General features: G+C 44.7%; 1 protein-coding gene across 7 annotated transcripts in view; it reads right to left on the bottom strand.

The window, feature by feature from the left end:
* Window positions 1-16,005, bottom strand: part of ARHGEF7 (Rho guanine nucleotide exchange factor 7) — a 271,356-nt gene that overhangs the window by 52,953 nt on the left and 202,398 nt on the right. The gene's annotated exons all lie outside the window — the stretch shown is intronic.

The raw sequence follows: 16,005 nt of genomic DNA, 5'->3' as shown, positions 1-16,005 counted from the left end.
CTTCTCCCCGCAGCCCTATGTACCTTCAAGTCGCTGGGTTTTCACCAACTCACCTTGTTCTCCGTGTCTCATTACAGGTGGTGGGAGGGGAGGTCCAAGGTCCGAGATGGACACACGCTTTCAGCCCCTGCATTCTTAGTTAACTAACATGGTTGAAATTTTCCCCATAAAATCAGACATAATCTCAAAAAATCCCTGCTTAAATAAGGAGGTGAAGGAGGGTGGCACCCTAAAGGAGTTAGGGAGGATGATAACGTGTTGTGATTTAGGCAGGGGACAGTGGTTCAGGTCATCAGCATCAGATCTCTTGGATGATATACTGCAAACCCCCCATAACAGCAAATTACAGGTTGGCAAGATCCATAGGACTGCTGTCCCTGTGCTTACGATCCGCCAAACTACCCCACAGGAGGTGGTGCACAAGGAGTGTGTGACGTTGCAGAAAAAAGTTGTGTACCAAAAAGTGCGTCACAGGACTCAGAATAGGTGCACAAACATAAGCTGCAGTTCTTTGGAGTATCTGTGACACAATTTAAAGTGAAGTGGAAAAGTGCCAGCTCCAACAAAAGTGCAAGCCTTTCCACTTGTCAATGGTAGACCAAATTGGCAACAGTAGCCCAAGCAAGGCGTGAAGTGCATACTAGACAGACTTCACCCTTCCGGTGGGCATACCCCTTGGGGGAGGGTCTTCAGGAACAGACTTCCACCAGTAGGTGAAGCATAACCCTGGACCTGTAAAGCACTCTGTGGCTAAACCACGTATTACATGGAGCTGTGTCTAGCAAAGCACCTAACACAGAGTCCAATGCTAAAAGAAATTACAGGCCAACCCCAGTGGGATAAAGGTGAAGCCTCCAAGGCTATGCCAAGTACTGGCTGATTCATAAAGCTGCAATATAAGTCAAGAAGTAGCTTGCTTCTTAGAGGAGAGAAGACGTCCATTCTCCTATGACATTAGCAAAAAAACTGAGGCAGGTAGATGTGGGATAGATAGAAATATATACACAGTTGTGTGAAAAAGTATTTGCCCCTTCCTGATTTTTTTTTTTGCATATTTCTCACACTTAAATGATTCAGATCATCAAACTAATTTTAATAATACACAAAGATAACCCGAGTAAATCCAAGATGCAGTTTTTAAATTATTATTTCATTTATTAAGGGGAAAAAAAATGTTCAAACCTGCCTGGCCATATGTAAAAAAAGTAATTGCCCCCTCCCATGCTGAATCATGAATGAACTGTGATTAACCACAATTTTCCACAAACCACAAAGCGGAGTTAAATTTCCCTTGCCACACCCAGCCCCGATTACTGCCAGACCTGTTGAATCAAGAAATCGCATAAACAGAAGCGGTCTGACAAAGTGAAGCATGCTAACAGATCACAAAAAGCCACGCATCATGCCACAATCTAAAAAAATTCAAGAACAGATTGGAAACAAAGTAATGTACATTCATCGGTGTTGGAAGGGTTTCAAAGCCATTTCTAAGGCTTTGGAATTCCAATGAACCACAGGGAGAGCCATTATTCACAAATGGAGATAACTTGGAACCACAGGAGTGGCCGGCCTACAATAAGTACTCCAAGAGTATGACAACGACTCATCCAGGTCGTCATAAAAGAACCCAGAACATCATCTAAAAGAACTGCAGGCCTCACTTGCCTCAGGTAAGATCAGGGTTCATGATTCAACAATAAGAGACTGGGTAAAAATGGCATCCATGGGAGAGTTCCAAAGCCACAAATGACCAAAAAGAACACAAAGGGCTCATCTCACATTTACCAAAAAACATCTTGATTAATCCCAAGACTTTTAGGCAAATATTCTGTCGACCGATGAGACAAAAGTTTAACTTTTTGGAAGGTGTGCGTCACGTTACATCTGGCATAAAACTAATACAGCATTTCATAACAAGAACATCATACCAACAGTCAGACATGGTGGTGGTAGCGTGATGGTCTGGGGCTGCTTTGCAGCTTCAGGACCTGGAAGACTTACCATAATTGATGGAACTATGAATTCTGAGCTCTACCTGAAAATCCTAAAGGAGAATGTCCAGCCATCAGTTCGTGACCTCAAGCTTAAGTGCACCTGGGTTATGCAGCAGGACAATGATCCGAAACACAACAGCAGGTCCACCTCCAAATTGTTCAAACAAAGCAAAATTTAGGTTTTGGAGTGGCCTAGTCAAAGCCCAGACTTAAATCCAATTGAGATGCTGTATCATGGCCTTACACTGGCCGTTCATGATGGAAAACCCTCCAACGTGGCTGAAATAAAACAATTCTGCAAAGAAGAGTGGGCCAAAATTGCTCCACAGCAATGTGAAAGACTCATTGCCCGTTATCGCAAACCGTTGATTGCAGGTGTTGCCGCCAAGGGTGGCAAATCAGTTATTAGGTTTAGGGGGCAATTACTTTTTCACATACAACCAGGCAGGTTTGGACAGCTTTTTTGCTTATCGTTGTGTAATACTAAAATTAGTAATTTAAGTGTGACAAATATGCAAAAAAAAACCAAACACAGACATTTTTTGTTTTATTAGGAGTGCCCCGAATGGAAATTTTGGTGACGAAACTGAAAATGAAGGATGCACTAGGCCGAAAAACCGAAACCAAATTTTTTTTTCTGACAACTGTACTCACTTTTATTGTCAGCGGTTTAGACAGTAATGGCTGTGTATTGAGTTATTTTGAGGGGACAGCAAATTGACACTGTTATACAAGCTGTACACTCACTACTTTACATTGTAGCAAAGTGTAGCAAAATTTCTTCAATGTTATCACATGAAAAGATAATAAAATATTTACAAAAATGTGAGGGGTGTACTCACTATTGTGAGATACTGTAAGTGTACCTGTTTTTTTTTGGCTGACAGCTCACTAATTTAACAATTGGAAAAGCACTAATTCTGCCACTATCACAGGCGCATGCACTCTGAAGGTCTAGAATACTGTGCTGGACCTTCAGAGCACTGCGGGGGAGTGACGTCATCACGGCTCTGGCAACTTTTACAGCCGGACTCCACGAACTCGGAATGAAGACGGGGAAAGATGAAAGCTCCGTCAGCGGTGAGAGCGCACCGCTGGAGGGCTTAATTCTAAGGTATTTCATAATGTGCTAGTATGCGATGCATTCTAGCACTTTATGCATTTGTCTTACAGGTAAAAGTTTTTCTTTGTTTGTTACTGCAGCAGTTTACAACAGCTTTAAACAAAGAAAAGGGCTACATTCACATGAGTGATTAGGGGCATAGAACGGATTCCTACAGCAAGAATCACCATTTTCTTGTGGATGAGGTTACAGGGGTATGCAAACTGCAGCTGATCCTGTGTATATGTTCAGCCAGCGGTTAACTGCTGTTAGGGACACATGGCTGGCCCTGAACGCAGAGAGATTAGTACAAGGTCGGAGATCTCAATGTGCAGATACACAAGAACAGCCTGTTGATTTGTACAAGCTTCCGGGCCCTAGCTATTTGCAAACACCTGTGATCCCAGCTGAAAGAATCCACCAATTCTTGCCGCAGGAATCCGCTGTATGTTGCCAATAATCTGTGTGAATGTAGCCTCATTGTAGAAATCTATCCCAACAGTTAGGTCATCCATCCTTCTGCAAGTGTTGATTTGACAAGTCCTGCCGTACAACAATTCGTTTTCTATAAATACAGTACATGAGCAAGAGGAAAAAGGAAAACCATTGCTTGCAATCAGCACATCAAAGCAACAAACAGAATTTCATAAAGATGCACTGAAATTTTGGCCAAATATAGGCTGAAAATTGTGTTTTCGGTATGGCATTTTGGCGATAGAGAAATAGATGTAAAAAATGGTGCCGAAAATGCACACAATTTTGCCACAATTTTACTGTGCTTATGGTAAGTTTTTCATGTGTTTTTCATGTGACTGAAAAACTACATCAAAAACGTGACGCAGGTGCGTTATTGATGCATTCTTGCTGCGTTTTCAATTAATTTCAAAGGGGAGGTGCGTTTTAGGTGCATTTCTTTTAACTGGCCAAAAATGCAGCAAGCAAGATTTTTAACAGAAGCACAATGGCCACTGTAAAGACATACATAGAATTTAAAGGGATGCATTTTTCTTGAGCTTTTCTTGCGCTAAAGGTGCAGATAAAGGCCAACAAATTCATATTCATTTAAATTCATGATATTAATTAAAAAGTCGAAGTTAATACAATTATATATAAACATATATATATATTTTTTTTTAAACTGTCATTTTTGGTTTTAGCCAAGTGCAACCTGAATGATCAGTTTCGGTACCAACATTTATATTCGGTGCAGCTCTAGAATTTCATAGTATCAGGATTTCTGCACAGTATATTCTTCATAGATTAAAATAGCATATTCATAGCCAAAAGCATTTTTAGCTTCTCAGCTGGTTTCATGGAAAACCACACTTCATCTAGGAAAAAATTACCTACACATGCTAGGCTAGACTACTTGGTGGTGTGGATGGCAAGCAGTGACTTCTTTTATCTTCTTGTGCTCAGTTAACTGAGGACCTGCAAATGTCTAACCCCACAGTAGCAGGGTCATTAAAAGGACTACAGCTCTACTGTAGGATAAAGACTTCACAGTTAAAATGTTTTAGCCTGGTGAGGTACTGCAAATTCCACATAGAAACAAAGATTACCAAGCATACTCTCACAAACCTAAAGCCTATCCATAGTGACTACTAACAGGTCCTGTTTTCCAGATCACGTTTCACAATCTACTCAGTCTCAAATTTCTGCATTTAACATAGTAAAGAAAATGGAATAGCCAACATGTGGATCACAAATTACATTAAAGCCCAACTTCAACCTCCAGTGCTTCAGTCTTCCACTCAAAAGACCCTAGCAGTATTTTATAATTTTTTTTAGGCTAGTTACATGACACAGGTTCCTCTCCCCCGGTGGTGGGTGGTCATAAATGAGGTAGAGCTCCGCACTATTACACACAATGCAGAGCACCATGGTGACGTCCTCTCGAGGCAGGCCCATGACGGCCTGCACACACAGGATCTCCTCAGACTTCTAGGTTACGCAGCACTTGATATTACTTAAATACAAAGTAAACCTGTAACGGAAGACTATGGGGGCAGCCATCTCTAGCCTTCATTAATATTTTGAATCACAAACCCAAAACAAGCAGGCAGTTAACAGGTGTCATAATTTCTTATCTCTATACTTGTTCCAGGTTACTGACTCAGAAAACATTAAAGCCATTAAATATTAAAGTCATCAGCATGTCAGCTGGGGAACTAACATTTTAATAATAAAAAGCTTGGCAAGAACAGCCTCTAAATTCTATAAAATGACAGGTGTACTCTAGGGGAAACATTGCAAAAGCATGTGCTCACCAGAAAAATACTCTTATCCATCAATACAGTTTAGAGCAATGATTCTCAAACTGTGTGCCGTGTGAGATTTGCAGATGTGCCATGGGAGTTTCGAAAAATATTTACAATTGCTAGCGTTTTGAAACCTTGAACATATCAAAAAATTTAATGGTAAATCAATGTGGTAAAAGTTAAAAAAGCAACATATATAAAAACGCAATCTGTCAGTCTATCATTCATTGGTTTCTTTCGTAATGCGAGACTTGTGTGAGATCTCAGGAGAACTCGATTACTCTAATTATATAGACCGTTCCATTCCAACTATGATGCTTATAAAGTTTGTTCATTGTTTAGCGATGGAGAAATATTTAATCATGTCTGGAACTCTAAAAGAGAAACTGCAAGGAAGCAAGTGAAAGTACAAAGAAGATTACAATCACTTCAATCTGATTTGCTCTCGAAAGCAGGCACATCCTTCACATTAAATTTTAAATTTAATATACAGTATCTCACTAAAGTGAGTACACCCCTCACATTTTTGATAAATATTTTACTATATCTTTTCATGTGACAACACTGAAGAAATGACACTTTGCTACAATGTAAAGTAGTGAGTGTACAGCTTGTATAACCGTGTAAATTTGCTGTCCCCTCAAATTAATTCAACACACAGCCATTAATGTCTAAACCGCTGGCAACAAAATTGGACCCAATTAGCCATTTTCCCTCTCCGTGTCATGTGACTCGTTAGTGTTACAAGGTCTCAGGTGTGAATGGGGAGCAGGTGTGTTAAATTTGGTGTTATCACTCTCACTCTCTCATACTGGTCACTGGAAGTTCAACATGGCACCTCATGGCAAAGAAGTCTCTGAAAAAAATAATTGTTGCTCTACATAAAGATAGCCTAGGCCAGTGATGGCGAACCTTGGCACCCCAGATGTTTTGGAACTACATTTCCCATGATGCTCATGCACTCTGCAGTGTAGTGGAGCATCATGGGAACTGAAGTTCCAAAACATCTGGGGTGCCAAGGTTCGCCATCACTGCCCTACACCATAGGTGGAGCTGCTTCCTCCAAACCAAGGATCTGCAATACATGGAATCCAACTCATGTCAAGTTCAACACTATCCTACGAGACCTTTTCTCGATCACCAACCCCCTACCTTCCCCCCACACAGGAAGGTGGTGACCTTTATTATTATCAAAATCACAGCTTTAATCTCAGAAGATTGCCAAGACCCTGAATTTGAGCTGCAGCATGGTGGCCAAGACCATACAGTGGTTTAACCACTTGCCCACCGCCTCACGCACATATACGTTGGCAAAGTGGCTCGCTTGTACATCCGCTCCTTTAAGAGCCATAGCACGTCCACTGCGCGGCGGGGGACGCGAGGCGTGTGGCCGGCGGCCGTGATTGCCACCGGCGATCGTGGGCACGAGAGCCAGAACAGGGACTTGTGCATGTAAAAACACAAATCCTCGTTCTGACTGGAGAGAAGAGACAGATCTGCTGTTCGTAGTAAATACGAACAGCGATATGTCTCCTCCTCCAGTCAGTCCCATCCCCCCACAGTTAGAAACACTCATGAGGGAACAAATTTAACCCCTTGAATGCCCCGTTAACCCCTTCCCTGCCAGTGACATTCCTACAGTAATCAGTGCATTTTTATAGCTCTGATCGCTGTATAAATGTCAATGGTAACAAAAAATATGTGAAAAAAGTTGCGCTACTAGTGACAAGAAAATATACAAAACAGCAGCTGGCATCAACAACATGACAAATTGTGTATGAGAATAAAAAAATGCAGCGCTTAAGGAATACAAACACCCCCAGGGTCACCTTAGGGGTAAGCATTCAACTGGTGAATCATAAGTAGTGAGAAAAAGATATATAGTACCTGACCGCGAGATTGTGTTTCCAGCGCGATACCATCGTGCTGGTTCTCGGCGACAGGGTACTGTGCATGTCACGCTGGCTCACTCATCAGGAAAGGAAAACTTTGTTTTCCTTTCGCGATGAATGGCAGGCAGTGCTGACAGCTGTCTGGTATGAATCCTGTGGGGGAACGCCGCGCCTGGTACGGCTCAGGAGGGGGGGCGCTCGCTTGTCCCCACCCCCTTTCCTGACCGGCCGGGCTGCGTGCTCGGATAAGGGTCTGGTATGAATTTTGGGGGGACCCCCACGCCGATTTTTCAGCGTAGGGGGTTCCCCTTACAATCCATACCAGACCTAAGGGCCTGGTATGCCCCTGGGGGGGGAACCCACGCCGTTTTTTTCATTTAAAATTTGGCACGGCGTTCCCCCACAGAATTCATACCAGACAGCTGTCATTCAACAAAGTTTTCCTTTCGCGATGAGTGAGCCATCTCGGCGCTGGCTCCTGCGACGGGGCTCGCAGGTGTCAAAACTCGCTGAGAAATGCAGAGAGACTGACACAATATCGCGGTCGCCTACTGTAAATGTGCAAAAATACACCGAAAGTGACAAGTGCATAAATGATGGTAAATAAACTCATGTAAACATGGCACAAACAAGTGCTTTGGAGTAAATGTAAACGTATGGCATAAGCTAATCATAATGACAATGAGTCTGTAATAAACAAAAACACATCCATGAACTCCTCTATATAGATATATATATATATAGATATAGATATATATATCTATATATATATATATAGATATATATATCTATATCTATATATATATATATAGATATAGATAGATATCTATATCTATATATATATAGATATATATCTATATATATATATATATATATATATATATATATATATATATATATATATATATAGATATATATATATATATAGTCTGTTGGATAAGGCAGTGGAAGATATTTCTTCTGATGATGAGAAATATGGGAAACTACTTCCCCACACAGAAATCAGAGGTGTGCATCAAAAAACAACAGAGGGAATGGATACTCTTACCCAAAGCGTGGACACACACGCCAGACGGTCGATCAAGCATAAGACAATCGTTTCTAACAGGCTCTCCAACCGGGACCTCTGCAGTTAGATGGTGTATACCTGCATCTATATCCAAGGGGATTGATAGTGGATGTTCACAGCGAGGGCTCCAGGTGCAGTATTTTCCTTTCCATAAATCATTTTATTCACTTGTAACAGAAACTCTGAACTTGATAGAAAATTTTACTGCTTCAGCAAGCATAAATTCCCTCCCTTTTCTATCAAGTTCAGAGTTTCCATTGCAAGTGAATAAAATGATTTATGGAAAGGAAAACACTGCACCTGGAGCCCTGCTGTGAACATCCACCATTGAGCCCCTTGGATATAGACGCAGGTATACACCATCTAACTGCAGAGGTCACGGTTGGAGAGCCTGTTGGAAACGATTGTCTTATGCTTGGTCGACCCACCGCCGTCTGGCGTGTGTGTCCACGCTTTGGGTAAGAGTATCCATTCCCTCTGTTGTTTTACCCCTAAGGTGACCCTGGGAGTGTTTGTATTCCTTAAGCGCTGCATTTATTTTTTAAATGTCAATGGTCCCAAAAAAAGTGTCCGATCTGTCTGCCGCAGTCCCGCTAAAAATGCAAGATCACCGCCATTACTAGTAAAAATAAATAATAAAAATGCCATAAATCTATCCAATATTTTGTAGACGCTATAACGTTTGCGCAAACCAATGAATATACGCTTATTGTGATTTACCAAAAATGTGTAGAAGAATACATATTGCCCAAACTGATGAAGAAATTTTTTTTTTGTTTGTTTTTTGATTATTATAGCAAAAAGTAAAAAAAATTGTTTGTCTTTTTTTGTTTATAGCGCAAAAATTAAAAACCCCATAGGTGATTAAATACCACCAAAAGAAAGCTCTATGTGTGGGAAAAAACGGACGTCAATTTTGTTTGATGACAGCATCTCACGACCGCGCAATTGTCAGTTAAAGCGACGCAGTGCCGTATCGCAAAAAATGGCCTGGTCATTAAGGGGGAAAATCTTCCGGCCTGTAGGTGGTTAACAGGACAGGTTCCATTCAGAGCAGGCCTCGCCATGGTCAACCAAAGAAGTTAAGTGCACGTGTTCAGCGTCATATCCAGAGGTCGTCTTTGGAAAATAGACGTATGAGTGCTACCAGCAATGCTGCAGAGGTTGAAGGGGTGGGGGGGTTAGCCTGTCAGTGCTCAGACCACACGCCACACACTGCATCAAATTGGTCTGTATGGCTGTCGTCACAGAAGGAAGCCTCTTCTAAAGATGATGCACAAGAAAGCAAACAGTTTGCTGAAGACAAGCAGACTAAGGACATGGATTACTGATGAGACCAAAAACTGGAGTTAGACTTACCGGTAACTCCTTTTCCAGTGGTCTTCCAGGACAGCCCTTGAGAGATGGAGTCCCTCCCATCGACCCAGGAAACACATTGCCAAAACAGTTCAAAAGGCGGTCCCTCAGGTCCCTGGTCAGTCATTCACCAAGAACCGAAGGATGGAACTGCAAAAAACATAACCATAACAGGTAATAATGTTAGTACATTCACATAATCAAAAAAGGGTGGGATCGTGCTGTCCTGGAAGACCACTGGAAAAGGAGTTACCGGTAAGTCTAACTCCAGTTTTCCCCAGTTGTCTTCCAGGACAGCCCTTGAGAGGATCCCCAAGTACTCACCAGATTAGGGGGGGACCACGGCTTGGAGAACTTTTCTCCCAAAAGCCTGATCCTGACTGGACATTAAGTCTAGTCGATAATGCCTTGTAAAGGTGGAAAAGCTTGACCACGTGGCTGCTTTACATATTTGCTCCGGGGTGGCACCAGCTCTTTCTGCCCAGGATGCTGATAATGCCCTTGTGGAGTGGGCTTTAATACCCCCAGGAGGATCTTTGTTTTCTGTCTTATAGCCCTCTGCTATAGCTAGCCTAATCCATCTAGATATGGTGACTTTAGAAGCTTTTTGCCCCTTACGTTGTCCAGAAAAAAGAACAAAAAGTGAATCTGAGATTCTAAATGGATTGGTTACCCCAAGATACTCTAGGATACACCTCCTCACATCTAGTAAATGAAAACGCCTTTCTTTCTCGTTTGAAGCCTTTTGACAGAAAGAAGGGAGGACAATATCTTGTGGAAATTAGATGCCACCTTTGGTAAGAACCCAGGGTCTGTCTTTAGGATGACTCTGTCTTCCAAAATTTGGAGGAATGGCTCTCTGACAGAGAGAGCTTGGATCTCACTAACTCTGCGTGCTGAAGTGATTGCCACAAGTAGTACCATCTTGAAAGTGACCAGTCTTAGAGAGGCCTCTGAGATAGGTTCAAAAGGTGACCCCAAAAATGCCCTTAGAACAACTGATAGATCCCAGGATGGGGCGATGTTAAGTCTAACCAGTTTGCGTCTGGAGATTGCTTTACAGAACCTAGCAATAAAGGGGTCTTCCTGCAATCTTTTCTCTAAGTACACACTTAAGGCCGCTATCTGGACCTTAATAGTACTAGGAGTTAGCCCTTTGTCTATCCCCTCCTGGAGAAACTGCAGGATATTTGCTGTATCCGTATTTACCTCCCCTCGGCTGTTCAACCAGCTGTTAAATTTTCTCCAGACTTTCCTGTAAATGGCCTGAGTGACAGGTTTTCTACTTTGTAGCAGGGTCTGAATCACTCTGTCAGACAGGCCCTTGCTCCTCAAAATTTCCTCCTCAGTAACCACGCTGAGAGGTTCAGCATGGATACTTGTGGATGAAAGAGAGGTCCCTGCGACAGCAGGTCTGGTCTGCAGGGAAGCCTCAGAGGAGGTTGGTCTGTCAACCGTAGCAACGTTGTGAACCATGGTCTCTTGGGCCAAAACGGTGCCACTAAGATTAGACACGTTTCTTCTACTAGAAACTTCGCCAAAACCCTCGGGATAAGGTGAAGCGGAGGAAACGCATACGCTAAACTGAAGGTCCATGGGGTCTGTAAGGCGTCTACTGCCCAGGGCTGATCTCCTGGGTGTAGCGAGCAAAAATTTGGAACTTTTGCATTCTCCTTGCTTGCAAACAGGTCCATTACTGGATTTCCCCAGTAAGCTGCTATATATTTGAACACCTCTGGGTGTAGAGACCATTCTTGATTCGACACTCGCTGTCGACTCAAGAAATCTGCCGTGTTGTTGAGCTCCCCTTTCAGGTGAACTGCAGAGATGGAAGTCAGATTGGATTCTGCCCATAGAAACATGCGATTGGCCACCAGCATTAGTCGACGACTTCTGGTGCCCCCTTGCTTGTTTATATACGCTACAGCCGTCATATTGTCTGAACGGACCTGTAGATGATGACCTTGTATTGCATTCTGAAAGAATAACAGAGCCCTGAGGACCGCTGTTAGCTCTTTCCAATTGGACGAGAGGAGCTTCTCCTCTGCCGTCCACCTGCCTTGTGCCCAATCTGAGTTGAGGTGGGCTCCCCACCCCCAGCTGCTCGCATCCGTAGTTAGTATGGATGTGATGGGAGAGATCCAGAGAACCCCTTTGTTCAAATTCTCTGAGTCTTTCCACCACCAGAGGGAGCGTTTTACTCTGGTGGGGATTGAAACCTCTTCTTCCAGATCCCTGTCTTTTAATTTTTCCAACAGAAAACTCTGAAGGTCTCTTTGGTGGAACCTGGCCCATTGTACAGCTGGAATGGCTGCTGTCATCAGTCCTAAGACCGACATCACCTCCCTCACTGTACACTTGGCGCTGCTTTGAAGAAAAGACATTCTGTGGCGTAAATTCAATATCTTCTCTTCTGGCAGGACTATCCTCTGCTCTACTGACAGGATCTTGTACCCCAAATACAAAATTTCCTGTGTTGGGGTAGTCTTGGACTTTTCCAGACTGACTATCCATCCCAACTGCCTCAGGTTGAGTTGTGTCAACTCTAGGTCCCGACGAAGTTGTTTCTCCGAATGGGCCGTGAGGAGTAAGTCGTCTAGATAAGGAATAATCGTGACTGACTGTAGTCTTAACGGAACTAATGCCTCCCCGAGAACCTTGGTAAAGATTCTCGGGGAGGACGACAGTCCGAAAGGGAGTGCTCTGCACTGGAAATGATAAACCTTGGTGTCCATCTGAATCGCCATCCGAAGAAATTTCTGGCATTCCTTCCTTATTGGGATATGCAGATAGGCGTCCCTTAAATCCAGGGTAGCCATGAACACCTCTTTTTGGAGTAGATTTCTTATTGAGTAGATAGACTCCATCCGGAATTTTGTGTATCGGATGGAGCGGTTCAGAGGTCGGAGGTTCATGATTAGTCTGAATCTCCTGGACGGCTTTTTTACCACAAAAATGTGCGAGTAAAAACCGTCCCCCTGTTCCTGAATAGGGACTGGTGTCAATACCTCTTGATCCACCATTTCCCCTATTAACAGAGGCAAGGCCTTGGCCTTTTCTGAGTGTCTTGGAAGCTTTGTCACAAGAAACTTTGAGGGTGGGTCGCTGTGAAACTCCAGCGCATACCCTCTTTTTATAATGTTCAAGACAAACTCGTTTGAGGTTGTCTTTTCCCACTGTGGGAGAAAGTTCATTAATCTTCCTCCCACCGTGACCCTGATGTCACTGGGGTTTGGGGTTTGAATTGGGGCGGTTAAAAAGTATGCCCCCTTTTCCTTTCCCTTTTTGTCCTGTCCAATGCTTTTTGGGCTTGAACTCCTTCTCTGACTTAGAGGGTTCCTTTGAGGGACGAAAAAATTTTCTTTGAAAATTTTTCTTTTTAATGGGAAAGGTTTTCTTTTTATCCGCCGTTCTTTCCAAGGCGGTATCTAGTTCAGGCCCGAAGACTAAGTCTCCTGTAAAGGGGACACTGCACAAGCGTGTTTTAGACGCCGTGTCTCCCCCCCAAGTTTTCATCCCGACTGACCTCCTAGCTGCGACCGAAAGCGCTGCTGTTTTAGCCGTAAATTTAATGGCATCAGTGGAGGCGTCAGAGATGAAACTTGTCGCCTTAAAAAGCATAGGGAAGGTTTTTAAGATCTCCCCCCTAGGCGTGCCTGCCTTAAGATGCTCTTCTAGTTGGGCTAACCAGAGATTCCTGGCTACACAAGAAGTGGCCAGAGCTGGTTTTAAACCTGCCATAGAAGCATCCCAGGCCCTCTTTAAGACTATGTCTGTTTTCCTGTCCATTGGGTCCTTTAAATGACCCATATCCTCAAAAGCAAGGTCAGACTGCTTTGAGACTTTGGACATAGGGGCGTCTAGTTTAGGATTTTTATTCCAGACCGCCTCTGGGCTCTCATCAAAGGGGAATCTCCTTTTTAGGGAATTTGGGAAGAAGACTTTTTTATCTGGCTCGGCCCATTCCTTGCGGACAAGGTCAGAAAGCACATTATGTATAGGGAATACCTTAGCTTTCTTTTTCCCCAGAGCCTCATACATTTTATCATGTCTGGTTAATTGAGTTTCTTCTTCATCAATTTCCAGCGTATCATAAATGGCGCTCAACAGCTCGTCTACATCCTCCAGAGACAGCTTGTATTTTGCGACTTTGTTAGCCACAGCCTGATCCTCATCTGAATCTGCGTCAGAGGATTCAGGGCTAACTAACACGGGGCTATGCTCCCTGACTGTACGAGGCTCCCCTGAACTGGGTGTTGTAAGGCATGGTGAGGAGGGAATCGCAGCTGCTTTACTGGTGGAAGCAGACGTGCCTACATCTGCGATTAACTCGCGGAGAGATTTAAAGGTTGATGCCATCTCATCTTTAAAGGAGCCAAGGAATTTTGCCAAAGGAGAGTCTGCCTCTGTTTTGAGTAAGCCTGCAATACACTGCTTGCATAAGGCTTTGTTAGAGCCTGAGGACAACTTATTTCCACAGTTAGGGCATTTTTTGCGGCCTGACTTGTCTTCCCTTGGAGCTTCCTTCCCCTAAAATAAAGAATAGACTTTTTTAGCATCAGGAAATCAGGAAACCTCTTAACTCTCAAAACACCTGTGCTGCAACCACCACTGTATCCACCCGGGACTGTGAGGTAACCACCACCATGGGGTACTACAAATCCCAGCCTTACAACAAAAACCCCAGAAAAAACCACAGTAAGGGCTTGCCCAGCAGCCTACCTGGGTTTGGCTGGTGTCTGCCTCCACCGGAGTGTCCTGGGAAGTAGCCTCCATGGTCCCCCTCACGCTCCGGGTCCCGCCGCTAGTCCGGTATAGCTGGACACTGGTCGGGACTTGCAGGCCTCAGCGTGGGCCTTCCCCTCCTCTTTGTGCCTGTAGAGACCCGGAACTGGAAGTCTCGGCACACAGGATGACGCGGTTCCGCCGGAAATGACGCTCGGCGTCTCCGACCCCCACCGCTATTGTAGCAAGGAGCTTGTGATGGAAGGAACCATATGCACTGCTCCTGGGGGGAACCTTCGCCGACCTGTCCCTGGCACACCTCGGCACTGGAAGGAGGGGGGTAACGGGTCTGCTCCTGTCAGCTGGACGGTACCCGAGCCCCAATTTAAGAAGGTAGGACTAGATTGGAGCCGCTGGATAGGACCCGGTCCCCCTGTGCGGCTCCGCACCCCTCAGCAGCCCCTGAAAGATAGAGTCCTTCTCTGGTTCCTGGCAACATGTTCCTCCGACGGAGGAAACACAAATGACTGACCAGGGACCTGAGGGACCGCCTTTTGAACTGTTTTGGCAATGTGTTTCCTGGGTCGATGGGAGGGACTCCATCTCTCAAGGGCTGTCCTGGAAGACAACTGGGGAAATCAACTTATTTATTTCAGATGGTTTCAAGCGTGTGTGGCGGCAACCAGGTGAGGAGTACAAAGACAACTGTGTCTTGCCTATAGTCAAGCATGGTGGTGGGAGTGTCATGGTTTGGGGCTGTATGAGTGCTGCCGGTGTTCTGCCGAGAAAGTTCCACTTGGCTGATAAGGACCCCCCTCTACTGCGCAGGCGCTGCGCCTGCGCAGTAGGATCCGGTGGAAATAGCCGAAGGGGAATAGGTGAAAATCAGCTGTACACGGCGCCTGTAAGAGGGCCCCTCATGGGCTCGCTCGCCTCGCTTCGGGCACGGCCTCGCTTCGCTCAGCTCTTTTTTATTCCCCCTCTAGATCCACTTGGATGGTGGGGAAGGAACCTGGACACAGGGCGCAGGCTCCGTGTACAGCTGGTTGTAGATTTTGAGCTTCGGCTATCTCCGGCGGCTGATAGTAGTTCGTACTGCGCAGGCGCTGCGCCTGCGCAGTACAGGGGGGGTCCTTATCCGCCGAGGGAACTTTCTCGGCAAGACACCGGCCAGGGGGAGCTACAGTTCATTGAGGGAACCATGGATGCCAACATGTACTGTGACATACTGAAGCCAAGCAGGTTCCCCTCCCTTCGGGGACTGGGCCGCAGGGCAGTATTCCAACATGATAACGACCCCAAACACACCTCCAAGATGACTACTGCCTTGATAAAAAAGCTGAGGGTAAAGGTGATGGACTGGCCAAGCAGGTCTCCAGACCTAAACCCTATAGAGCATCTGTGGGGCATCCCCAAACGAAAGGTGGAGGAGTGCAAGGTCTATAACATCAACCAGCTCTGTGATGTCTTCATGGAGGAGTGGAAGTGGACTCCAGGGCCAACCTGAGAAGCTGGTGAACTCCATGCCCAAGAGGGTTAAGGCAGTGCTGGAAAATAATGGTGGCCACACAAAATATTGACACTTTGGGCACAATTTGGACATTTT

Source organism: Aquarana catesbeiana, linkage group LG02 (genome assembly GCF_042186555.1).
Source record: "Aquarana catesbeiana isolate 2022-GZ linkage group LG02, ASM4218655v1, whole genome shotgun sequence".
NCBI classification, from domain to species: Eukaryota; Metazoa; Chordata; class Amphibia; order Anura; family Ranidae; genus Aquarana; species Aquarana catesbeiana.
The sequence above is the reverse complement of the archived record's forward strand: the minus strand, read 5'-3'. Positions and strand labels throughout refer to the sequence as shown.